This window comes from Zootoca vivipara, chromosome 6 (assembly GCF_963506605.1).
Source record: "Zootoca vivipara chromosome 6, rZooViv1.1, whole genome shotgun sequence".
NCBI classification, from domain to species: domain Eukaryota; kingdom Metazoa; phylum Chordata; class Lepidosauria; order Squamata; family Lacertidae; genus Zootoca; species Zootoca vivipara.
Window position 1 is genome coordinate 78,310,138 of NC_083281.1, and position 26,522 is coordinate 78,336,659.

Sequence of the window (26,522 nt, forward strand, 5' to 3'; positions counted from 1 at the left end):
GTTCATTTGTTTATTTATTCATTACATACAAAAACTTTACATGGCTTGATTGTAAAACAAACAAACAAACAAAGCAGATTTTAAAAAGAATAGAATAATAGTATCACGGGGGGTGCAGTTCAAAACATCTATTTAAAACATTCAGAAGAATTAAAACGAACAACAATCTGAAAACAGATTAAAATACACCAGCATACTAGATATCTGGGTAGGCTTATCTAAACAAAAAGGCTTTTAGCAGGCCCCAAAAAGAGTAAAGGGTAGGGGCAATTGCCTGATATCAACAGGCAGTGAGTTCCAAAGTGTTCCCTGCCGCACTAAAAAATGATTGATTACAAATGCAAAACGGGTATCAAGCGATTCGTATTTCTCCTCATATAACACTTTTTCATACGCACTTTTGCCTAACAACCTCCCCCCTCCCCTTTTGCAAGCAGTTTCCCCTAGTATAACGCATCCTTTGGGAGCAAGGGTGGGATAGATAGTTAATTAATTAATTAATATTTCGCATGCTATTTCTGTTAATATATGCATTTTATGGATTATTTCCCCATACACATCCTTGTTTTGGTTGCAGAACTGCATCGCGGCATTTGGAAACACACAGCCAGCGAAGGGCAGCTGTGCTTACGTCAAAGCCTTAGGCAGAGTCACATTAAAATGTGAATCAACACAAACACCCCCACCTTCACTTTCACTGGGACCATTTGTAAGAGAATCAAAAGAGTTATATGAATAAAATTATAAGAAGAAATACATAATGAAATACAGATTCTCATAACAGCAGCAGCATAAAAAATATGGGAGTATGGGAGGAGAAAATCAGCAGGAGGGAATCTAAAATACAGAAACAGTGCACAAATACAGAATTTTCTCTATTTCCATAGGTGGCTCTTAAACTCAGCCCCCACAGAAAATGACAGACCCCCCCCCACAGCTCTCACACCCTCCTACTGCAACAAGTTCCCCTCTCTCCCTGTCTCCCAGAACCAGGAGAGGCATGAAAAGAGCAAAGGAGAGATTGGCTGCAGGAAGGAGCAGTCTCTGATTGCTTGGGGAAAGTCCTGGAGAGGAGGAAACATAGACAGCTGTGGGGAAACATGAACCTTTAGTCTTGGCAACTGATTTCATGGAGGAATGCCCACCAGAATGGAGCTGCTGTGCCCATTAGTCCTGACCCTCAGCCGAGTCTGATTTCGCTAATAAAGTGTTAACTCCAACTTTGGATTGTGTGATTACTGACCGGCACGCTCTGCGATGTGTATGTTTTTAAAACTTCCAATTTAATTTTGAAACATTTTAGGTTAACTTGTTATTAACATTAGATTTTATCGGTAATTCTACTTTATGTAAACCTCTAAATTTTGATGATTAAATGGTATATAAATGCTGTTAAATTCTATTAAAATGATAGGGGCAGTGATGTCCATGAAATGTAAGCCCCAAATCCTCTTTGGTGTGCAGATAATAATAATAATAATAATAATAATAATAATAATAATAATAATAATAATTTGTTTATACTTCACCCATCTGACTGGGTCTCTCCAGCTACTCTGGGCAGCTCCCAACAGAATATTAAAACACGATAAAACATCAGACATGAAAAATAAATTTCCCTAAACAGGGCTGCCTTCAGATGTCTTCTAAAAGTCACATAGTTGTTTATTTCCTTGACAACTGATGGGAAGGTGTTCAACATGGAGGGCGCCACTACCAAGAAGGCCCTCTGCCTGGTTCCCTGTAACCTCACTTCTCGCAGTGAGATAGACACACCCCAGCCATTAAAATCTCCACTGACTGGCCCAAGACATTTGAGCTCCTGAGGGGGACCTCAAAATGATGCCCTCCTCCCCACCAGGGAAGAAGAGGTGAGGGAAGATCTACATGGGGAACAAGGGGGAAAGAAATGTCAACATTGGAATCTGCTGTCCTAGTGGATCATGCTGCTTGAGGCAGTCGCTTCACCTTGCCTCACGCCCTGCTTCAACGAGTTTATTGTGTTTGCTTAAGTGACAGGGGCAACATTGTGAAGTGGAAGGGGAGAGATGTAAAAATGAATGCCTTGCGCACACCAAAAATGGCAGAAAGATCCCAGAGGATCTGGCTCGAATGAAATGCAACTTGCAAAAGTCATATTACTCTCCTCCTGGCTGCCGCTCACAGAATTATTTGTTTTGATGTCGTCGGCAGCCTTGCCCCTTACTTGCAAATTGCTTAGTCAATACTGTTTTTTAAATATGTTGGAGAGAAGCATTCCAAAGCTTTTACACACACACACACACACACACACACACACACACACACACACACACACACTTAAAGTCTGAATTAGCAGTGACAGCCAAGGGGTATTGGCAGGGGTCAATTAAAAACAAAAAAGAAGAAGTTAACATTCTGGATATTATAAACTTGTTCTTTTATGATGGAAGCCTGGTGCTCTCAGTTCTTGTTAAGGGTCTATAAAACATTTCCATTAGAATCACCAGGTAGGCAAAGGGGAGGCTCGTTTAAAATAAATCCTGCTAGAAACTTCACCCTGAGGCATTGGTACAAAGCTGCCATCCAAGGTTTTAAACCCTGAAATGCTTTGTAGATGCTCTGCCACGAGAGACCATTAAGTGGCACATACTCTATTGAAAGTCTGAGAGGCTCTCCCTGATACAGACATTCTCAATGACTTCCATTCATTTCAATCATGCTTATGCAAGACATTCTCCTCTGTGGGTCAAGCCTGAAGCCAGCTAGTTTAATAGCTAAATGATGATGATGATGATGATGATGATGATGATGATGTTTCATTGCCTTTCACCAACATCTCAAGGCAATGCACAAAATTCAATAGAAACGGCTTTTAAAGGTTTAAAACAACACAGAAAATAGGAGCCACTAAATAGACATTCATAGCAAATACCCATTTACCCAGCTTGGCAACTGTCTTCTGTTGTTTCCAGAAAATGCAGTGACAGGACGCTGTTCCACAGAACAGGGGCAGCCACACTAAGAAACCTAAGCAAAACTGTCTTCTGTTGTTTCCAGAAAATGCAGTGACAGGACGCTGTTCCACAGAACTGGGGCAGCCACACTAAGAAACCTAAGGAGTGGGCCTCTGAGATCTTTGCGAACATCCCACTTGTATATGTGGTGCTCAGGCAGTAGAAGGTCATAGAATCATAGAGTTGGAAGGCACCCTGAAGAACACCTAATCCAACTTCCTGCCATATGCAGCTATCCCATGCGGGGATTGATCCTGCAACCTTGGCATTATCAGCACCAGACTCTAACCAACTGAGCTATCCAGGATGATGGAGAAGCTCCCCCACAGATCTCAGTGACCTACTGGGTATATATGGGAGGAGGCCACATCTCGCTCTCTTTTAAACCATTGCAGCCTATTCAAAGTCAAGCGCGTGCAAACACACCACAAGTGTGTGCCACAACCTGTTCCATTGGCTACAGCAGAATGCTCATTTCAGGCCTAATTTCAGTAGTGGGAGGGGAAACTGTGAGTGCCAGGGAAGGTGTCTACGAGTCCATGAACAGTGGTACCTCGCAAGACGAATGCCCTGCAAGATGATTTTTTCGCAAGATGAATGCGTCTTGTGATCTGATGGTGACTCGCAAGACGAATTCATTTTGCGAAAATTCGTCTTGCGAATCACATTTTCCCATAGGAATACATTGAAATTTAATTAATGCGTTCCTATGGGCAAAAAAAGAAATTTCAGTGCATTCCTATGGGAAACCGCGATTCGCAAGATGAGTTTTTCGCAAAACGAATTGACTCACGGAACGAATTAAATTCGTCTTGCGAGGCACCGCTGTATTCCAGTAGGAGCCTCATTGATAGCGTAGTCCAGGCATCCCCAAACTGCGGCCCTCCAGATGTTTTGGTCTACAACTCCCATGATCCCTAGTTAACAGGACCAGTGGTTGGGGAAGATGGGAATTGTAGTCCAAAACATCTGGAGGGCCGAAGTTTGGGGATGCCTGGCTTAGCCTAAAGCAAGGATATTCTTTCTGCAACCCCCAAACAGAGCAGAGTCAACTTACCACCTTCCAAAGTAAATACACATGGCCATCTAGAAAGTGTGTGTGTGTGTGCGTGCGCGCGCATGCATAACACCATTAAGCTAGAGACTAAGAACACATCACTAGATTGCTGCAGAGATTACAGGTGGGCATATAAAACATGGCTTGTTCCAAGGATGGACTGGTGGATCCAACAGCTGGGCAGCTAGCCTTGCCCCCAGGTGTGTCGGAAGTGGGATAAGGTTCGGAAGATTGAAGGCACCCAGGATGAACATGCAGTACCCCTGTGCTGAGCGCATCTTGTCACATAGTACTGGAACATAGGGACATGCCTTATTCCAAGTCTTTCATTCATCTAGCTCAATATTGTCTACACTGACTGACAGCAGCTCTCCAGGGTTTCCGAGCAGGGTCACTCCCAGCCTTACTTGGAGATCCTGGGGGGGTCAAACCTGGGACTTCCTGCATACAAAGCAGATGCTCTGCCACTGAGCTATGAATCTGCCCCAATTGATGCTTGCTCTGATTCAGACCATTCTTCTGTGTTCATCAGAGGAGAAAATCTATCCATGCCTGAGTGGGCTTCTAGACTGGGCATCATGGACGCCTCAGGAGAGATGACAGAGGACAAGGGGACAGAAGGACAAGTTGCAGAAGAAAATTACCAGCATTTGTCCATTTAGCTTGTCTACACTGCCACCAGCTCTCCAGGCTCTCAGACCCTTCCCAGCCCTAGCTGGAGATGCCGCAGATTGAACCTGGAACCTTCTGCATCCAAAGCATATGTTCTGCCCCAGAACTATGGCTGTTGTTGACAGTTAATATGGGAAGCTACCTTCTACTGAGTCAAACCATTGGGTATTTCTACCTCAAGTGAGAAAAGGACCAACCTTTGTGTAATCAAGCCCTGGGAAATTATGGGATAACCAAGCACTGAAAACATATGGAATGCTTATGTCTATATGGAAGTGACACTTAGATTATACTTTTTTATTAAGCCTTTAAAATAAAATAATAAGTTGTTAGCAGCATGCCCGCTGGGAAAGATAAACTTTCTTTTCTAAGAAAACAAAAAAGCCTTCTCAATTCTCTCCTTTCCTACCTTTATACCAGTTCCTGGGAACAGTAGTGGGGAGAGCCACTGTTGTTCTCAGAACCTGATTGCCAGCTTCCCAGAGACATCTAGTTGGCCTCTTTGAGAATAGGATGCTGGTCCAGACGGGCCTTTGGCCTGATCCAGCAGGACTGGATAGCAGAGGGTTGGACTAGATGGTCCTTGAGGTCTCATCCACCTCCACAGTTCTATGATTCTACTACTCTTCTTACATACTTGCAGTTCCCAATTGTGCATTACGTATTCAATCTGGGAGAAGTTCTGGATTCCAGCACAAAAGCCAAGGTGGCCAGTTTTGAAGAAAAACTCTCAAGTGAAATTTGGGCAGTTTTTCATGCAACTGATCAGGAATAGGAGATCAGGGGTAAGTTCTCCCCATTCCTCTCTCCTTTCTCCTAAGCATGACTCTGCCGAACTGGATTCTCCTTGCAGCTGTGGCTTGCAGTCAACTCATTAACATTACTTAGGCATCATTTTTTATAGCTGAATTATACTATGTTTATACTGCCGAATTCCATTACTTAATTGCTTCACTACTGGAAAGTTCGGGGGGGTCTCTCTCTCTCTCTCTCTCTTTCGCCTAAGTCGCAGGGATAAACAAGTTTCTGTACTCCGCTGCCCTAATTAACTGCATATTTCATATGAACGGCTGGCGTAGAAAAATTAAGCAGAAGAGCAGTTGTTTAATCAAACTGGAAACTCACCCAGCATGGAAGTGGGTAAACCTCAGAAGATATGTGCTTCAGGTAAGGGGCTACCCATGGCTCTGGGATGCATTAAAAAAGAAAAATGGCCTACAGAAATGACAGTGACAAAATCCGCACACTTCCACACGCCGGCTGTAAAAGCAGACACAGCAACAGGTTTATTTACTTGGGGGAGTTCGGGTATCAGCCCCAGCAGAACCACAGCTTAAGACCATGGGACCTATTGCTGGGGCTCATCCTGCCCAATTTCAAGTTCCTCCATAATGCTGTTTGTCCCTATTAAAATGGTGGGGGGGGGGAGTTTGCCACAACTTCCTCCCCTAAGGTTCCCATTTGTCCAGAATTTCCCAGACATAGCTGGGATTTAGTCATCAAAAAAGTGCCCAGGCAGAAATCGCTTAAATATCCGGGAAAATCCAGACGTATTAGCACCCATGTCGGAAGTGAATTTTGGGCAAATTTCATTTTAAAATAGCTGAAAACTCAGATGTTGTTGTTTTGAGATTTTGCAAAATAAAAACTTCAACAACTTTGGCAAGAAAAAACCCAACACACAACTTTTTGAAATATGGCAACCCTATCCTCCCTTGAAAAAGAGAGGAGAGTTGGTTCAGTGGGGGGGGGGGCATGGCTTACGACATGGGCTTCCCCCACCCCAATAAAGAAGATGTGAAGCCCAGGCTATTTAATCCAGTGCTTTTTTCCTTTAAAAAAAATGTTTAGAGGTACTCTCATTTTGACTCAAGAAAATCACCATTTTATAGTTCAAATTGGGGAAAAATAAATACAGTAAGTGGACAAAAGTACAAAGATTCACAAAATGTTTAGGGGTATGCGTACCCCCCAGAAAAAAGCACTGATTCAATCCAGCTCCTCCCCACACTCCTCCCTCTTTTTCTTGCAACACCCACCCGCCTGCCCCTTGCAGCAAATTTTGATTTGGTGGGGGTCTGAGAAAGAGGAGGGTGTCCTTCTGACCAGTGTCAGAAACTCAGATATATACAGTAAGTTGGGCATCAATGGGCTCTCTAAACCAGGGTTATCATCACCAAAATGAAATGCCTAGTTGCCATTTGGGGGCCAGGCGGTTTGAAAGTCGTATTTTTCAATATGACTTTTGGGTTCCTGAAATTCATTCTCATGCAGACAAGATATAATGGATAGAATTCTACAGGATGTGTTGTTAGTATGTGAAAACAGTCTAGCTCCAACGCTCTCCAGGCATGCACTTCCTGGCACCCGGGCATCTTCACTTGGTCGCAAGGGGCTCATAGTAGCCAGGTGCAAAACGTGCCTGGCGAATTTCAAAAGCTGCTTCTGACTTTACAGCGGAAAGGACAAAAACACTTCTCAATCTCAGCCCAAGCGGCACATCCGGTCGTGTACATCTATTCCAGTGGTTGGTAGGGTCAAAAGTAGGCGGAGCAATGAAAACAACTTCTCTTTTTGTTCAGCAGACAAGTTTCTAAACGCACCCCTTTCTGTCCCCAACAAGCAAGAGGCATGGTCAGGGTTAAGGACATGTTCTATTGGGGTGCAAAGCAGAACCAGCGAGGGGTATGGCCTGCTGAGAGTTCTGAGGGCCAGGTAAGAGAGACCCAAAGCTCTCATTCAGACCACAAGCCTGAGGATCCCCACCCTGGTTTCTGAAATGGGACAGCTGTCCATTGCTACCAGATCAGCCCCGAATGGGAAATAATCCAGTGATGGCGAGTATTTTTCTGTCTCCATGCAGCTCGTAACCCTATGCGGCTCCTCATCTCTGTGGGCACCTCACCCAAATAGCAAAGTACGGCACCAATGCCAACTTTTATTTACATCTCGGCTCATTAGCTTAAGAGCCGTTTAAGTGGGAGGGACGGGGGGGGGGGAATAGCTTCTTTAGGCAAAAGTAAAATGAGCCAAGAGACAGAGAACTAGCTAAAGCATCTCAAAGCAATTCTGTTTTTGGCCGAATAAACACACTGAGGATTCTTTGACAGAGGGGAGAGGGAAAGCAAAGTCAAATTCCTTTATCCTCATGCCTTCCACCACCACCACCACCCAACACCACCACACACTTTCCCTTCACAATGTAATACACTGTTTGGTGGGCTGGCGAGGGGCACATCCCCCGAGACCCCAACAGAATCTAGGCCTTTGGTAATGGATTCCTAATACCCAACGCTCCTGTCAACCTCTTTCCCATTTCCCTTTGAACGAGGGTAGTCTGTCGGGATCAGAAAGGGAAAAAAGCAATTTAAAACCCCTGGTAAAGGGAGACCGCGAGGTAAAGAGGGAAGAATGATCCCTTATCAAGGCTGCCAATGGAGATGACCCCACTGGTGCGGACAGGATGCCCTTCAATGCCTAACTTACCCCATTATTAGAAGATGATATTCTATAACCAACAAAGGCCTTTTTTTAAAAGAAGTATCAGTCTAACCTTTTTTTTAAAGGGGGGGGAAGATTAACACCTAGGAGGGAGGGGAGAAAGGGAACTCTATTTGGCTCGTCTACCCTGGAATTCCTTGGGATGAAACACGATAGTTCTCAGCTTCAGTTGACTGGACCAAGTCGCTGGAGGCTGGGCCTGCTCAGTGCTCTATAAGAAGGAAAAGGAACACAGCCTGGCATATAGGCTATGGGGTGGCTCCTAAAAAGCAGCAGAGGGCTGGTCCAGGAGGGCAAATGGGGCACTGCCCCACCAACCTCAGTCTGCCCTGAACAACAGTCACCACTGCTAACATTCCCTAAAAGTTCCATACCCTCCAACATTTCTCTGACGAAAATAGGGATGTCCCATTCATAGCTGCCAAGTATCCCGTATCCGCCGGGAAAACCCCCTTTTTCTTACCGTTTCCCGGCGGTCTCCCGTTTGGTGGAAAATCCCGGTATTTTCCCTTTAATTGGCTTCTGCCCAGCGGCCATTTTTCTGGTGCCGCTTTGCCCTTCTATGGGCACCAGAAAATGGCGGCGCCGGCGCCGGAAGTCGCTTCCGCGCATGACTGGTGGTTGCGTGATGCGACTTCCGGTGGTGCTTGCCCTTCTATGGGCATCAGAAAATGGCGGTGCCGGCGCCGGAAGTCGCTTTTACGCGTTTCCGGTCATGCACGGAAACGACTTCCGGCGCCGGCGCCGCCATTTTCTGATGCCCATAGAAGGGCAAAGCGCCACCGGAAGTTGCGTCACGCAACTTCCCGGTCATGCGCGCGCTGCCGATCCCGGATCTTTACAACCCGGACTTGGCAGCTATGGTCCCATTCCATAATGATAAGTTTACTATTTATACCCCACGCATCTTATTGGGTTGCCCTAGCACTTTGGTCAGCTCCCAACAAATAAAAAAGCATAATAAAACATTAATCATTTCTTTTTTTAAAAAAAACTTCCCTATACAGGACTGCCTTCAGATGGCTCGGGGGTCAGATAACTCCATACCCTCCAACATTTCTTCAGTGAAAATAGAAACATCCTAAGGAAAAGCAGGACATTCTGGGATCAAATCAGAAACCAGGAGGGCTTCTCTAAATCAGGGACCTCCCTGGAAAACTGGGGCGCTTGGAGAGTCTGAGATTCCCATTGCCTCATGGTCACAGCTTGGTCTACGTCCATCTAAATCAGTAGTGTAGTTCCCAAGCTTTTTCAAGGCACTGCCCCCCCCCCAGTTCCATGAACACATCCCGAGTAGCCCCAACCCTACAAAAAACGTTATTCAGAATTCCGGCTTGCATGACCCACTGCGGAAGATAATAACACAATGATGTTCAAAACAGTAGCAATTAATCACACAATTATTCAAAACCCAACCCAAACTATTTCGTATAATTAATTCAATGAAATTGATGTACTTGGTCCAGCGATGCCAGCTTCTGCAAGTCCAGTACCCTCTGCCGCCCCTTGCTTTCCCACCCCCGGTAAACCCCCCCCCCCAGAGGGCAGTACAGCCCACTTTGGGAACCGCTGGCCTAAATCAGGCATCCCCAAACTGCGGCCCTCCAGGTGTTTTGGCCTACAACTCCCATGATCCCTAGCTAACAGGACCAGTGGCCAGGGATGATGGGGATTGTAGTCCAAAACATCTGGAGGGCCAAAGTTGGGGGATGCCTGGCCTAAATCAACCCCTATCGTTTCACTTGGCATTTCTGGAATCTTACAGAGGTGAAGCTAACAGTTGTGAAGATGTTGCCCCTCTGATCCTGTACACAAAATCGAAGTTTACACTTGGAGGCCAGCGAGAGGTGTAGCCAGGAGAGAGAGAGGATATTGTCAGAGAAGGAGCTGTGGCTTTGGAGAGAGTCCCAACAGCCAGATCGTGAGGCCTGGAGGGTCACATTGGATGCTCGGGCCCGAAATTTGCCACTTTAACCTTAGAAATACAAATTGTTTGACAATAAATAAATAAAAATAAAATATTGCAGTTCTTTGTGTGAGGGACAACAGGCTACAATGTGGCCTTATGTGTTCATCCAAGTGCATTTATACACACAGCTGCTGACATGCCTCCACCCCAGATTTAGGGCAAAACTCCAGAATAACATTCATTCACTCAATTTATCTTTTTTTAAAAAAAATGTCTACTTAACAACTGGATGCTTTTATTCCCAAATTAGACACAGATCTGGGCCCTTGTTCCAGTTTCCTGCTAAAATTACCCCCATCCACGCATATTCACCCTCAGAAAGTGCTCTTCCCTGTAAACAGCACCTTTGAAGGGGAATTAGCAGCAGGAAGGCAATGAAACTAGTGTCTGTGATTGTCCCCCTCCTCAATTAATCCTCGCAACAACCCCATGAGGTTGGTTTGGCTGAGAGGCAGTGACTGGTCCAAGGTCCCCCAGTGGGCTTCATGGCCGAAGTGGGGATTTGAACTCTGGTTTCCCAGGTCCTAGTCTGATACTCTAACCACTACACCACACAAGCTAAAAGACTGTTCTTGGTTATGGTGGTGGTTGCTGTTCAAAATAAAAGTTGCTAGTTTAATTACACTAATATGCACATTTTTGCAAGCAACTCCACACACACCCCAAAAAAATAACAGAATGCATTTTAATGTACACTTTCCCCTAATATCCACATTTTTGTATACTGGAAAAAATAGATTCATCAGACAATTGTGCAATAATTTCCTTAAATATTAAACAGAAAAGGAGTCAACAAAGAGCCTTGTTTTACACCTTCTGTTGACTGCATTTCACCTGACAGTTGTCCATCTTTGCCAACTCTCACTTTTATTGCAGTGCCTGTGTATAGATTCTTAATAAGGATTTTTGAATATGTTATTTGGTTGGAGAATGGCCTTTTGAAATTCAGAGAAGGCAGATTTTGAAGGACAAACACATTTTGGTTCACAGAACTATTGAATTTGGCGAGTTTGCATTGAAATGCAAACCAAACCTAATTTCTCTCCCATCTAGTTGGGCTAGTCCGCACTTGCAAATAAAGTTGAGGGAGAAATTAATTCAGCTCACCTTGAAAAGTCAGGACTTACCTAATTCCCCGTTTCTGAAACAATATGCAAACTGAAATGCGGTCAACCTTTGAAATTCACACTGAATTCTGCAATGCAGTTCCCGAATTTGGCAATGCCTACACTAGAGCAAAGTGTGCATTTATATGCTTACATTAGCGAAAAGAAATACCAAAAAAACGCATTATACTGAAGGCAAAAATGTTTGCATTAAGAGAAAATCATCATAAAATGTGGGTGAATTTTCATGAGCACCTTAAAACAGCAACACACAAACTGATGTGGAAATATGAAGCAATCAATTTTTGAAAATTGAAAGAAACTGAAACGGACATATCCTCACATCCTAAGTTGCAAGTGCTGAAGTAGCAGGCGAAGCAGTTGTCTCTATGCTGTTTTCGGACCTCTGAAATTAATACACCATCATTAAACTTGTATAACTGTTTCATTAAAAGAAGATGGATGGGAACGAGAGAAGGAGAGTGGAGAGGTATTGCACAGAGCAAAAACTCTAGAGATCCGAAATTCTTCCCCCGATAGTCCAAGGCACCATTCGTACTCTGTCACTCACTAGATGGATGTGAGGTCCAAGCTGTTAGCCGACTCTCCCGTTCAGAAACATCCTCCCACTACACATTATTGCAATTTAATATTTTCACACAGAGACACATCATTATCTTGGAACCTGACACTGCAAGGATTATTTTGTAATTTCCCCCCTAGAACATCTATTCCCTACCCACCCTAACGTGAGCTTCAAGACACAGGCGTGAGCAAAACAGACTTCCTTTTCCTTTGCCCTTTTATTGGAGAGAAATCCAGCAGCTTTTTGCAAACTTTTTTATTTATTTAATAGGAATCCTTGCATAGTAGCTTTTTTTAATTTTAGAATCCATATAAGAACATATGAACACAAGGAGAGCCCTGCTAGGTCAGTTCATAAACAACCTTTGTGTAAACCAGGATTTTCCAAACTTGGGTCTCCCGTTGATTTTGGACTACAATTCGCATGATCCCTGAGCACTGGTCCTGCTAGCTAAGGATGATGGGAGTTGTGGTCCAACAACAGCTGGAAACCCAAGTTTGGGAAGCCCTGGTATAAACCTCTGATTTATCCTGCACAAAGGTAACAGTTACATTCATTGCTCCACCCATATTTTCTGTGGCCCCACCCACCAATGGCATGTGGCCCCAAGATCATTACCATAAGGGAATGTGGCCCTCCGATTGATAAAGATCCCCCACCCTTGATTTAAGTCAAGGGCCAGGAAATTTGTGTTGGATGGGGACAGAAGTGAAATTCTGACCTCGGTGAATTGGGGTGCGTAGGTGAGAAAAGGAAATCTGGGAATGAGGTTGTGGTGTAAGCCTCATATTTGACATTGCCGTGGTCCAAGGTTTCCCAAAAGACAGGCGAATGTTAAGGCTGAGGAGGGTGGCCCTCCGCTCCTAAGTGCTGTTTACCACTTGCCATTAATTACGCCTTTCAAGTCAAAACGAGCAGGTTTCGTTAACTTTGCCGATGCCAAAGCCCTGCCATTGGACGCAACCTCATTCCCTTGCCACGTTTGTTTTGATAGGTTTTAGATGTGTTAATAGCACTTAAGGAAAAAGAAAACATTATAGCAAAGCCCATGTTTATTTATGAGTGTTCTGAAGGCTACAGCACATTCCCCTAAAGAGCAATGAAGACGGTGGTTCTTCTTCTTTCCATGAAATCAGATTAGAGGAGAGGGATGAATTGATTATTTCATTTAATGGAAGTATTTAGGGGAGGGGAATTGTTTTAGAATTTTACGTGGCACTATTTTGAAGTCAGACAGGGAGGAGGAAAGGCAGTGATAAAATCTAGAGATTGTGGGTTGGTTATGGACTGCTCAGAGTAGGCAAGCATTGCATACAACCCATAATTAGGCCAGTAGCTCAATGGTAGAGCATTTGGTCTCCATGCCATGCAAAAGACTCCAGGTTAAATTCCCAGCATCCTCAGGTAGGCCTGGGAGGGAGCCTTACAGAACCACTGCCAGTCAGTGTAGACCAAGCATAGGCAAACTCGGCCCTCCAGATGTTTTGGGACTACAACTCCCATCATCCCTGACCACTGGTCCTGTTAGCCTGGGATGGTGGGAGTCGTAGTCTCAAAACATCTGGAGGGCCGAGTTTGCCTATGCCTGGTGTAGACTATGGTGCCTAATAGCCATGTGTCCTCTTTTTCCAGGACATGTCCTCTTTTTCATGGAGTCATCATAGCGATCCATGATTAAAAGCAAAGGTAAAGGGACCCCTGACCATTAGGTCCAGTCACGAACGACTCTGGGGCTGCTGCGCTCATCTCTCTTTATTGGCCGAAGGAGCCGACGTACAGCTTCTGGGTTATGTGGCCAGCATGACTAAGCCACTTCTGGCGAACCAGAGCAGCACATGGAAACACTGTTTACCTTACCGCCATAGCGGTACCTATTTATCTACTTGCACTTGATGTACTTTCAAACTGCTAGGTTGGCAGGAGCAGGGACCGAGCAACGGGAGCTCATCCCATTGCGGGGATTCAAACCACCGACCTTCTGATGGGCAAGCCCTAAGCTCAGTGGTTTAATCCACAACGCCACGCACGTCCAGTTAAAAGCACCCAGTTAAAAGTAAAAGTCGGCAAATGTGTCCTCTTTTTTGCCCTTCAAAACATGGCAGACCCAGGACCTATGGACTGATTCATTATAAGGCCGCTACCTATATATATATCTATATATCTATATATAAGGCCGCTACCTATAACCCAGGTGGCGCTGTGGTTAAACCACTGAGCCTAGGGCTTGCTGATCAGAAGGTCGGCGGTTCGAATCCCTGTGATGGGGTGAGCTCCCGTTGCTCGGTCCCAGCTCCTGCCAACCTAGCAGTTCGAAAGCACGTCAAAATGCAAGTAGATAAATAGGAACCGCTACAGCGGGAAGGTAAACGGCGGTTCCATGTGCTGCTCTGGTTTGCCAGAAGGGGCTTTGGCATGCTGGCCACATGACCTGGAAGCTATACGCCGGCTCCCTCGGCCAATAATGCGAGATGAGCGCGCAACCCCAGAGTCGGTCACGACTGGACCTAATGGTCAGGGGTCCCTTTACCTTACCTATATTCCTGTAAGATTTTGAAATAATTACACTCTTTCAAATAAAAATGCAGGCCATCTCACTCTAGTAGGAAAGACTATAACTAGGTGACATTTTTTTGGCTAGCTGCTCAGTCGGCTGCTGTCCAGGTTCTTACTCTTGATGGGAAGTTTAAACCCTGCCCCAGTCTCCTCCTTCTCAGGGTGATCTGTAAATTGGATTTGGACCAGGCAGCCCTTCAAATTGCAAAACTGGAGGGCTATCCCTGCTCACCCCACTTTTGCCCTCAGCTGGCAGTGGGTTATATTAATAGATTTGTGGAATTGTAGAGTTGGAAGGAATCCCAAAGGTCATGTTGTCCAACTCCCTGCAATGCAACTCAGCTAAAGCATCCCTGGCGGGTGGCCATCCAACCTTGGTCTGAAAACCTCCAATGAAGGAGAGTCCACCACTTTCTGAAGTAGTCTATTCCACTGTCAACCAGCTCTTCCTGTCAGAAAGTTCTTCCTAATGTTTAGTCAGAAGGGGGGGAAAGCTTGCCCTATCTTCCATCTGACAGCCCTCCATATTTGAAGATGGATTCTCATATCACCATTCAGTCTTGTCTTTTCCAGGCTGAACATACCCACTCCTTCAACTGTGCCTCATAAAGTCTCAGTCCTACTTAGAGTAGGCCCGTTAAAATTAACAAACCCAAGTTTGGCATGTCCATTCTTGTCAGCGAGTCTGCTCAAAGTGGAACTAGTATTGGATGCGACCCAGTGGTTGCTCTCTAGAGAGGCAGAAGAATGCATCTCCAATGCACAGAAAAGGGTTGTCGTTCCCTTGGCAAAACTTTTTGCATAGCAGACTGAGCAAAGTTCTCCACGAATCATCGTCGACTCTATAAAAAGATAGTTATTTTAAAAGCCAGCTATTTTAAAAAAGATAGTTCTGCCATGTTCAGCTTTAAAGGTCCATTTTATTTCTACTTGATCAAATACAGGGAGCGCTGATCATTTGCTGAATGTTTCCTTAGTGCAGGTTACTGCTATGGGGCATTACATGGACATAGTGTTTACCTATAAACAGGAAGTGAGTGAGTGAGTGAGTGAGTGAGTGAGTGAGTGAGTGTGCAGTGATGGATCTTGGCATCTCAAATTTCAGTGGTGGCTTGAGCAACATCAAAATCCAGTTCCCACCCGCCTTTCACCTTCCATTGGACGTCATAGTTGCAGCACTTCAGAAGCTCAACCTCTGGTGTGACTGAATTGGTTGCACACCCCTAGATCCATCTTTGGTGTGTGTGTGTGTGTGTGTGTGTGTGTGTGTGTGTGTGAGAGAGAGAGAGAGAGAGAGAGAGAGAGAGAGAGAGAGAGAGAGAGAGAGAGAGAGAGAGAGAGAGAGAGAGAGAGAGAGAGAGAGAGATCATCTTATGCTTCATGGGCATAGCATCCACCTACAACACAGCAATTGTGAAGGTATCATCTTGGCATGGAACACACTTTACTGAGGCCTGATGGTTTTTTCTTCATCAGGAAGTATAAACAAGAGTTCAGACTATACACAAAGGTGTTAAAATGGTTGGGGCAGAGGAGGAAGTGTAGAGGCAAAATGACCCAGAAGCAAAGCTGCATTTCTAGATTGGCAATGCTAGCAGCTGACTGTATTTGGCCACCTGTCGTCAGCTGATCGTTCCTGGACTATGGACAATCTAGTTACACATTCCAGATTCCATCAGTTTCATAGAATCACAGAACTGTAGAGTCGGAAGGGATCTCTAGGGTCATCTATTCCAGCCGGCTGCAATGCAGGAATCACAGCTTAAATTCAAGTTCCTGCTCAGCCACAATTCCCAGCCACTATCACTGTAAGTCACCTAACCTACCTAACACGATTGTTGTGATGATAACATGGAGGGAAGGCAGAAGACAACAAAGGAGGGTACCTGTGTGCCTTAGAGCAGGAGTGAGAAGCCTGTCACAGCCTGGGGGGCCACATTCCCTTCCGTGCAAACCTCCAGGGGCCACATGTGGAGCCAAAAGAAAACTGGGCAGAGCAACCAATGTAAACTTTCACTTTGTACGGTAGGTTGGTTTCTACACATGCTCACCCACCGCTCTCTGTCCTCCATCCAGATAAGTGAGGAGCATTATGAGAGTTCAAGGACACATTCCAGCCCAGCAGGAACATCCAAGAAGGATGGGAAAGCCTGGGAACCTGTCATTCTCCAGCTGTTGGCCATTGACAAGTTTTATTCCACCCGGAAATTTGGACTGGTGGACACTGACCAAACAAGCATTTGGGATTTCAGTGGCAAAGTTCAAGAGACCTCATGGTAGACCTCATGGTCCATGTGCAGAAGCCATTCCGGCAGTGCCGGATTACCCATGCCTTTTAGGCATAGGAGAACATAGGAAATGTGTATGTTCTCTGATTTGTGGTAGAGGAAGAGCAAAATGTTTGATACCTGCCACAGCTGCCACAACTACCTGGGTCTGTGGCACCAACATACTTGCCCTATATGAATTTGTAGATTTACCCCCAGAACTGTTGGACTCCATCTTGGAATGCATTTACAGTGGTACCTCGGTTTGCAACCGTAATCCGTTCCACGGAGGCGGCCGCTCCCCGAAGGCATGCTTCTGTGTGGGCGCAAAGCGCCGATAGAGCCCTTCTGCGCACGCGTGAGCTGCGCAGATCGCGTCTGCGCATCCGACGCCGCAGAACCCGGATGTAAACACTTCCGGGTCCACGGTGGTCGCTCGCCAAAGCGGTCGCAAACAGAGGTAGGCATAAACCGAGGTTTGACTGTACAGGACTCAGCTCCAGAAAATGTAGCATAATAAGATTGGCTTTTGAGCATGTGCCGAGTGCATTTTCTTCACCACACGTCTTGGATTAGGAGGCAACAGCGTGTGAGCCCAGAGGGTGGAGTTGTAAGCATTACATTTGTTTGGCTGGTAATAATAATTGATATTCTCCTTTGGAGGCTGAAGGATAAACTCAAACCTCTAAAGGAAATCCACTATGAATCAGTCCACAAAACAGGATTCTGAAAATGAATAGCTTTCTTTGGGGGGTGATAAAAATGTATTTAACTGAAAAGCAACAAGCCAGGCATAATTTTTTTTACAAAAAAGTAAAATAATAGTAATAATAAATTATTACAAATTATCTTAACAGTACATTTGCAACCGCCTTATAAAAACAGTGATAATATTTTTGTCTCGGATTCTAGAATTACTGGTGTGACAGCTAATGCAGTAATGATTTGTTTCAAACGCTGGTGTTTAAGCCATAGAAAGCTGATTTTTATCCATTTTTTTTCCAGTAGGCTGCATTGTCGTTAATGAAATTAAACACACCAATCGCATTTGTCCCCGGGGGACAAAGAGTCGTACACGCCACTGGTTTACTATTTTATTAAAATAAATTGCAGCCAGAAAGATGGACTAATTGCATGCAGAATTGAAAAAGAAACATTCCATTGATATAATTAAGCCAATTTTCGTGGACAGAAAGAGTTAGCATTGAGATAGAATAAGCAGAGCATTCAACAGAGACTGACATGCACACCTCTCTCCCCCACCAAACCCGCACCAATCCTGGCATGTCTCTCCCCCACCCAACACTTAAAAAAAAATAGCAGACAGTTAACTATTAGACAAATATTCTCCTGCTCCAGCCTTTCATGCATTATCTAATAATGGTGGCTAAATTGTCTCTAATCCTCGTTACCAGGGCATAGTGTCTGTGTGAAACGGTTGACAAGAATGTGTGTGTCTGTCAAAATAGGGAGGAAAGAAACTCACAGGTCTGTTTTTATCCGGCCTTTTGACTTCAAAAGCAAAAAAAAGAACTGGACACTCCACTCGGGGAGCTGGCAGACAGATTTTCTCCTACCTCGCTTCCAATTATATTTAAATGGTTCTCCTGCCCTCTCTCACCCGCCCTTGGGACTCTCCCCAAGCAACACCCTCTCTCCTCCGGACAGGCCTCTCTCCCCAGTGACACACCACTCGCTGGCTGTGTTAAGCTCTCTCCTTGAATGCTTCTAGCCTGGCTGGAATGTGTCCTTGAACTCTCGCTTGCTGGGATGGAGGGCAGAAAGGAGGATATGCAGAAAGCAGCCTAATGTACAAAACGTGTACACACACACACACATACACACACAAAGAGACCCTATGTTATTTGCTGTGTCTTGTTTTCCCTTCGGCCCCAAGACGGCTATTTGAATGGAATGTGGCCCCTGAGCTGAACAAAAGGTTCCCCCCACCCCTAGGTCAAGCCTGATCTAACGCCAACCACCTTATCAGGGTTCGAACCAAAGTCCCCTTCTTCAAATTGTTTGTTTCTCAGGAAAGCTAATTCTTTGTTTGCCAATGCCTTCACCTCCCCACTCTCTGCTTCTCTCTCTCTCTCTCCCCCCCCCCCGCCCATTTCCTCCCCTGGGGACACCTGATGAATCACATCAAAGACTATTTCAGCATCAGGGTGTGAGGGGAAATTGGGGAGGGGGGAGCACTTCATTTAAAAATAAAGATTTTTTAATCCTGGATAATTTGGATTCAGACTGTAATTATACATCACTTCAATTACCAGATCAGAACCCCCTAAGTATTTCTAATTGCCTAATTGAAACAAATTGTGGTGTTTTTTTAGGGGGGGGGGAGAACAGCTAGTAGCAAACTTTCCTTCAAAGAAGTTGATTGTGATGTTGTGGAATAGGAGTTGGATGTGGGTGGGTGTTTCATGGAGGAAAGTAGGCAGGCAGGAGGGCTGGAATGAGAATGGTCAGCTCCCGATTTTTATTTTTTTATTTTTTACAGATGTCTCCTGTGGCACTAAAGTAAGTTAAACTGGGAGCAGGCCCTGCAGGGAATGAATCCTGTAGCGAGCCTTGCCTAATCTGCAATCAGACTATAAAATAAGGGCATTCATATATGAGCATCTAATAAGTCCAGGAATAGGGAGTCTCAGGAGGCAAGTAAAGGACCATAAAGAAGGCTGATCGCCGAAGAATTGATGCTTTTGAATTATGGTGCTGGAGGAGACTCTTGAGAGTCCCATGGACTGCAAGAAGATCAAACCTATCCATTCTGAAGGAAATCAGCCCCGAGTGCTCACTGGAAGGACAGATCGTGAAGCTGAGGCTCCAATACTTTGGCCACCTCATGAGAAGAGAAGAATCCTTGGAAAAGACCTTGATGTTGGGAAAGATGGAGGGCACTAGGAGAAGGGGACGACAGAGGACGAGATGGTTGGACAGTGTTCTCGAAGCTACAAACATGAGTTTGACCAAACTGCGGGAGGCAGTGGAAGACAGGAGTGCCTGGCGTGCTATGGTCCATGGGGTCACGAAGAGTCGGACACGACTAAACGACTAAACAACAAAACAGGAGGCAAGTGTGGTCCTCCAGGACTCCCTATCTAGCTCTTGGGACCAGGAACAGACTTTAGTCTTTCAAATTTCAGCAGCGCCCTGTACAAGGCCAAAATTCAGTCCACACACCCCAACCTCTTGCATTCCATTCTGCTCAATTCACTATGCCATAGCTGCCACCCCCCCAGACTCAGTGCTCAGTGCAGCAGAAGCGGTCATGCTGCCCTAATTCCACCTCTGTTGGTATTTTCCTCCCCAGGTCACAACCCCTCCTGAGCCACACACACCCCAGCACTGCGTCACACCGTCCTCGGGTGCTTTTGCCTGGTTCAGTTGACACCTCTTGCTTGTCTGGAAGGAGTGTTGCAAGCATAGGAAGTGTGCAGCCTGCTGTAGAGAAGTAAACACACACCTGTGTTTGTTGCTCCGCCCACTGGCATGGGGTCCCTGGAAGGCTTTCCAGGAGAGAATTGTGGCCCTCAGGCTGCAAATGGTCCCCCACACCTGACCTGGGAAGAAAATTGATTTTAAGCCTCGTCCAAGGTGATGTTAACATACCCAAGAGTCCTGCTGGGGAAAAACGACTCCCAATAATGGGAGATGTCAGGGAGTTTTTCTGGCATGGGTTCCCCTCAGAAAAGAGACCCCTAAAGACTTCCAAAAACTTGCCAATTTGTATGTGTACAGCTTGATCAGGTGGTAAGAGGGATTCAGAAGCAAGCACACAGATTTGCCTTGTCCATTAGTCCAGCATCTTCCCAGCTCAGTGCAAAGCTATGGTTTTCCAGGTCCCTACTTAACACAACAGCTTTGTCATGCTGGCCACATGACCTGGAAGCTGTACGCCGGCTCCCTCGGCCAATAACGCGAGATGAGCACCGCAACCCCAGAGTCAGTCACGACTGGACCTAATAGTCAGGGGTCCCTTTACCCTACTTGACACATAGAGTTGACTTCCTCCCTTGCCAAGCTGATGTTCAGGCCTGGGCAGGTGGCTCAACTCAGATTCTACGTCCTCAGAGAAGGAGTACAGGATCTGTGTCCCTCCAGGTGTTGTTGGGACTCCAGCTCTCATCAACCCCCAGTCAGCATGGCTAATGGTCAGGTAAAATGGGCATTGTAGTCCATCAACATCTGGAGAACTACAGGTTCCCCCACCCACCCCAGATGTAAGAGGACAGAACAGCCCACAACAATTTACTTGGGCACTCTGGAGATCGTGGAACTCTCACAAGCAAGGCTACAATCTTAACCCCACTTTCCTGGCAGTAAACTCCACTGAATTAAATAGGAACATGAGAAGAGCCAGTAGCCCATCTAATCCAGCCTCCGGTTCTCACAGCGGCCAATCAGATGCCTGCTGGAAACCCACAAGTGGGACCCAAGCACAAGACCACTCTTGCCTCCTGTGGTTTCCAGAAACTTATATTCAGAAGCATTGCTCCCTCCAACTTACTGCTGAGCAAGCATGGTTAGGGTTGCACTGTAAAATCTGTGACTTCCCAGCCTCTGCCGTGCATTTCTCACATGAAGAGGTTACTCCTAGGAACTGGTGCACAGTCTCTTATAGTGACTCCTTCACTAAATGGTCTTCAGCCAGGATTCATCTTGTCAGCATTTTGCAGAACCCTTCAGCCTCTCCCACTCAATTCTGCTGGCTCTCCTAGCGGTCTGTACTGGAGAAGGCAAAGGGCACCCTCTGGGAAGCAGTTTCACGTCACCCAAATGCAAATGCATGGCTCTGAGCCAGTGCATCGCCTACTTAAATTCCCTGAAATTCAAGCAATTCTGGAGTTCTCAGGCTCTCCTTAGTGACAATACATGGGTCCAGGAACCTTCAGAAGTCAGGGTGCCCTAAATCTTTTGGCTAAAGGTCACCAAGTATAATAGGGTATGCTCTGCTTCTAGGTATGCTCATGAGAAGTTAGGGGTAAGTTGTTGGATAATTCTTGTGCAAACAGAAATGGAAGAAGAAAACCAAAATGGGAACCCATGTTTTCTTACTCCTCATGTGTCCAAAAAAAGGAAATCTGTTTTTGTTTATTTCAGTCTGCAAACGACACATAGTTATGTTTCCATAGTTATGTTTCCATTCACATTGTGTTTCCTTTACATTGAAATGAATGGGATGCAATAACACAATGACAACATAAATTACATAAATTATATAATTTCACCACAGCGGACAGTGAGGCCAAGGACAGAGTTTTCAGTGGACAAACTGCAGCAAAACAGAAACAGCGCTGTATAAGATGCATGCAGGGCTGGATGGGAAATGATGCCTAGTAAGGGGGAGGTTTTCTGTGCATGCCCAGAGGAACGCTTTGCTTGCTATGGCCTATATGCCATTGCCAATCCATGGCATTGAGTGGGGAGAACAGGCTCCTAGTGGGACGTTTAGGTGCCCCGGAGAGGTTCATCTGCTAGCTGGCTGTGTCAAGGTTGTTCTGAAGCTGCCAAGAACTTTAGGGTGGATTAGCAGAAGAGGTGAGAGATTATTTTCTGGGTGGGGAGCCACCCACAGAGAATAAGAGTTTCCCTTCATCCTTCTCTATTTCCTAGGCCTCCCTGTACATCTCGGAAGGGAGAGAGAGAGAGCGCTCTGAAAGCCCAGGGGACAAAGAGCTCTTTATGCCAGGAGTAAGGTGACCTCAATGGCATTTGCAGAAAAGAAAAAGAAGGGGGAACATTACAAATGCATGTCCAGAAGAGTTTACAACCTGGGGAATGATCCTGATCCTGGCTGGTCTTTGCTTTCTTCTTCAGAGCACTGATACTTCCCAATATATCGTAACAGGGGGGAAACTACATACAATCCAATCAAATGCCTATCTTAGGTTACATCTACAGTATACGTTTAAAGCCATATCATACCATTTGACAGTCATGGTTTCCCTGGGAAGATTCTGGAAGCTAGCTGTTCTTAAGGATGCTGAGAATTTTTAGGAGACCCCTTTGCCCCTCACAGATGCCCAGAGTGGGGCAACAATCAGTCCCTCTTTCCAGGGGCCACATTTGTGCCCAATACACACATATTTCCAAAGTACCCTAAAACAGCTCAATGCATAACACAGCTATTTATTAAAATTTGCACTTCTCCGAATTTCGTGATGCATTTCTCCAACCAGAGGAAAAACAGGAGGAAGGGGTGCAAAAGATCTCAAATTCAATCTTCTGCATTTCCAGGTGGGGCTGGAAAACCCTGCCTGAAATCCTGGAGAGCCACTGCAAGTCAGTGTAGGCAATGCTGAGTTGGATGGACTCAGTAAAAGGCAACTTCCTATGCATGCACATGTATTGGAGGAAAGTGCAGATGGAAATGTGTATTTTCACTAATGTGCAAATGCATGCTGGGGGAGCTGGATGGCAAAAAACCCGCATATATTAGGCAAAACAAAATGTGCACAAAATGTGCATTTCAGGAGAAAAGCCCATGGAATCATACAGGCTTTTGAAGACAATCAAACAGCTGCTGAAATAAAGCAGACTGATCTGAGCAGGAGGAAAAAGTGATTTGTTCATCCAAAAGCTCTTCTTGCAGCCTGAACAGGCTCTGTCCCAACCTTCTCATGAGCATCAATGTAGGGAGGTGTAGAGATGTGGCTGGTGAACCATGTCCCTGCCTTTGCAGGTTCCTATTCATGGAAATGGTCACATGAACAGGGCTTTAGGCCACCAAGTCACCACTTACAACTTGCACTTCTAGTGCAAACCCACCCAGGTCACTCACTACATATGTAGCATAATGAATATAGGACCATCCCTGCATCAAATCCCAGAATTGTTTTTCAGCCACCACAACTTCCCTCTTTGCCTCCCTTCCCACAAAAACACTCTGGTTTGAAGAAACCGTCTCTAGTGGAGGGAGGGGCGTTCTTCTCACTGCCCCTTAAGCCAACTGCAGCTTTGATCACTTGCATTCTGCTGAACTCAACTTCTGAAAATACACCAAACATTTGAAGCCTATTTCACCTCCCATCCAAGAATCCCAAGAACAAAAATAAAATTTCCAGCCCACTTACCAAAACCCTTAGCATCCTCTTTGGTGGGAGGATGTGCCTTAAATCTGCATTAGTAGTAGTAATAGTAGTAGTAGCCTACCTTTCCTCCAAGAGGCTCAAGACATTGTATATGGTGTGCCTCTCCCCCATTTTACCCTCACAACAACCCTGTGAGGTAGGGCTAGACTGAGAGACAGCGACTGGCCCAAGTCCACCCAGTGAGCTTCATGACTGAGTGGAGCATTGAATCCCAGTCTCACAGGTCCTAGTCCAGCACTCTAACCTCTGCACCAGACTGACTTTAAATGTGCCCTAAATGTGTGGTGTGTAGACAGCCCTAACCCTAGCACTGGTGTTTTTTCCAGAGTCAGAATCAAATAATTTGGCACAGGTTGATATTACCTCTGATTGTTATTACTATTTTCTTGATAAAAGTAACACTGTTCCATTTCCTCATCAGCAGAGCTAATATCACGTGGTGGTTAAAGGACTGGACTTTGAACCAGGAAGTCCATGGTGCAAACAAGTGATTTCAGCCTTAAACTCACTATCTCTCAAGCTTCAGGTCTTTTGTGTGCACAATGGAGGCTAGCCATACATGCCTACCTTATGGGATTCTTGTAAGGATCACCAAGATCACACATGTGATGCACTTTGAACAGTGCAAAGTACGAAATCCATGCTATCGTTCTTTTCACGTTTCTAAATAAACCAGTCCTCCCATTTGCAAGGCAAGTTCAGACATCATTCCCCACTGCCTTTTTTAAAAGAAGCATTGTGTTGTAAACAATGCTAGTCATACACAGAGGAGACCCATTGAAGTTAATGGGCATGGCTAAGTTAACTCCATTAATTCCAGGGGGTCTACTTTGAGAAAGACTTAGTTGGATACAGCCTATTCTATTTATTCAGTTTCATTAAATATACATTTCAAATCACAATCAACTCAGGCTTGCGACCCTCCAGATATTTGCAGGACTCCAACTCCCATCAGCCCCAGCCAGCATGATCAATGACCAGGGGTGATGGGAATTGTAGACCTGCAAATATCTGGAGAGAGGCAGATTCTCTAGCCCTGATTTGGGGTATTAAAATGTTAGGTTTTTCATTTTTAAAAAAATAAAAGTTTATTGGCATGTAATGTAAGTTTGAGAAAACTATCGATGGCATGGGAGAAGCTTCTCCAAACAGAAAGATACATCCTAAAAACAAGTTTGGGGGACCTGTGGTACTCCAAAAGCGGATGAAATATGAATCCCATCAGCCCCATCAAACATGGCTGAAGATGATGGGATGATAGTTCGACAACATCTGGAGGGCCAAAGATTCCACCCACCAATGGCTTAATCTCTCTTGATGTTAAGGTTTTAAGTCTCCAGAGTGCTGCCACCTTGAACTACATCCTCTGTGGTGGCAGGGAAGCAGCAGAGAATCTATTTCAGGACACTGGTCCCCATGGAGGGTGGGCATGGAAGAGAACCCTTCCCTAGAATGGAGGTAGCCATGCATCTGCAGAGGAAGTAGTGTCTGCGATTCAGGGCTGCTGTGGTTTGTTCCACTCCTTCCTCCTTGTTCTTAGTTCTTGTAGCTTTCCAAGTTCATCAGGATCCAGTCTGATGGGACCATGAATGATATGAAGAAGATGGTCAGGCCAACAATTGTCTCCACCAGCCCTATAGGATCCTTAGGGGGTCTTAGAAGTGACACCTCTGGCAGGGCAGGAAGTCAGACTGGGAAGCCTTAGCACATACACTGTCCTTAGTAACTGCAGGTACATGAGGCTGCCAACGGATGCGACCTTCCTCCTCTCTTCTGCTTTGAAGTTAGAACAAGATGGCAGCTGACCACCTTCTTAAAGTTGGTTCACAAATACTTGTGCAACTCAGTGTATTTTCTATTTCTTTGGGGGAGAACTGGGCATCGTGAAAAGACCGTTGACTATTCAGAGTCCTGGCCTCCCAAGCCAGACACATAGGCTTATGAAGGACGATAGGTCAGTGGCAGAGCATCAGCCTTGCATGCACAGGTTCGATCCCTGGCATCTCCAGGTAAGGCTAAAAATATCCTGATCTGAAACCTTGGAGATCAGCTGTCAATCAGAGAAGACAGTACTGAGCTAGATGGACCAGTGGTCTGACTCAGTATAAAGGCAGCTTCCTGAATTTCTGCGTTCTTCCTATGGCAAGTCATTTCCTCTCCCCTTTTTGCTATCCAGTCCTTATGACTGGGAGAAGATGGGAGTTTGCTTATATCAGGAGCTCTTCCACTATCTGAGTTAGACATGATACTCACACCTGCTGGGGAAACTCTGCCTATTTTTTGTGCTTAAACAAAACAACATCATCATATTCCTTGACCAAAATGACTGATGGGTGGCAGGTGCTATGGAACAACCTCACAATCTCAAGATCAATTCTACTCAGACATAAGAGCTCTGCTAGATCAAGCCAGATGCCCATCTAGTCTAGTATCCTGTTCTCATAGCAGCCAACCAGATTCCCCAACAGGTACATGGTTGGCCACTATGAAAACAGGCCACTCCAACAGTGCTGGAACATATCCACTGTGTCTAGCCCTAGAAGGGCTGGTGAATCCCAGCCTGTTCATTTAACTTATGGAATGTTGATGTGTACATATTATCAAGAACGGGAGGAGGGGGAAATATATATTGAGGGGTGCCGAGTCAAATAACCTTTTCTCTCTAGGCTTTTGTAAGCTCAGTTGCTCCCTGAATTGACACTGATTGCTTATGAGAGC

The 26,522-nt window shown here is 45.4% G+C and overlaps 1 protein-coding gene across 5 annotated transcripts in view; it reads right to left on the reverse strand.

The window, feature by feature from the left end:
* PRDM16 (PR/SET domain 16) overlaps nt 1-26,522 on the reverse strand; it is a 428,828-nt gene that overhangs the window by 392,496 nt on the left and 9,810 nt on the right. The window lies entirely within an intron of this gene.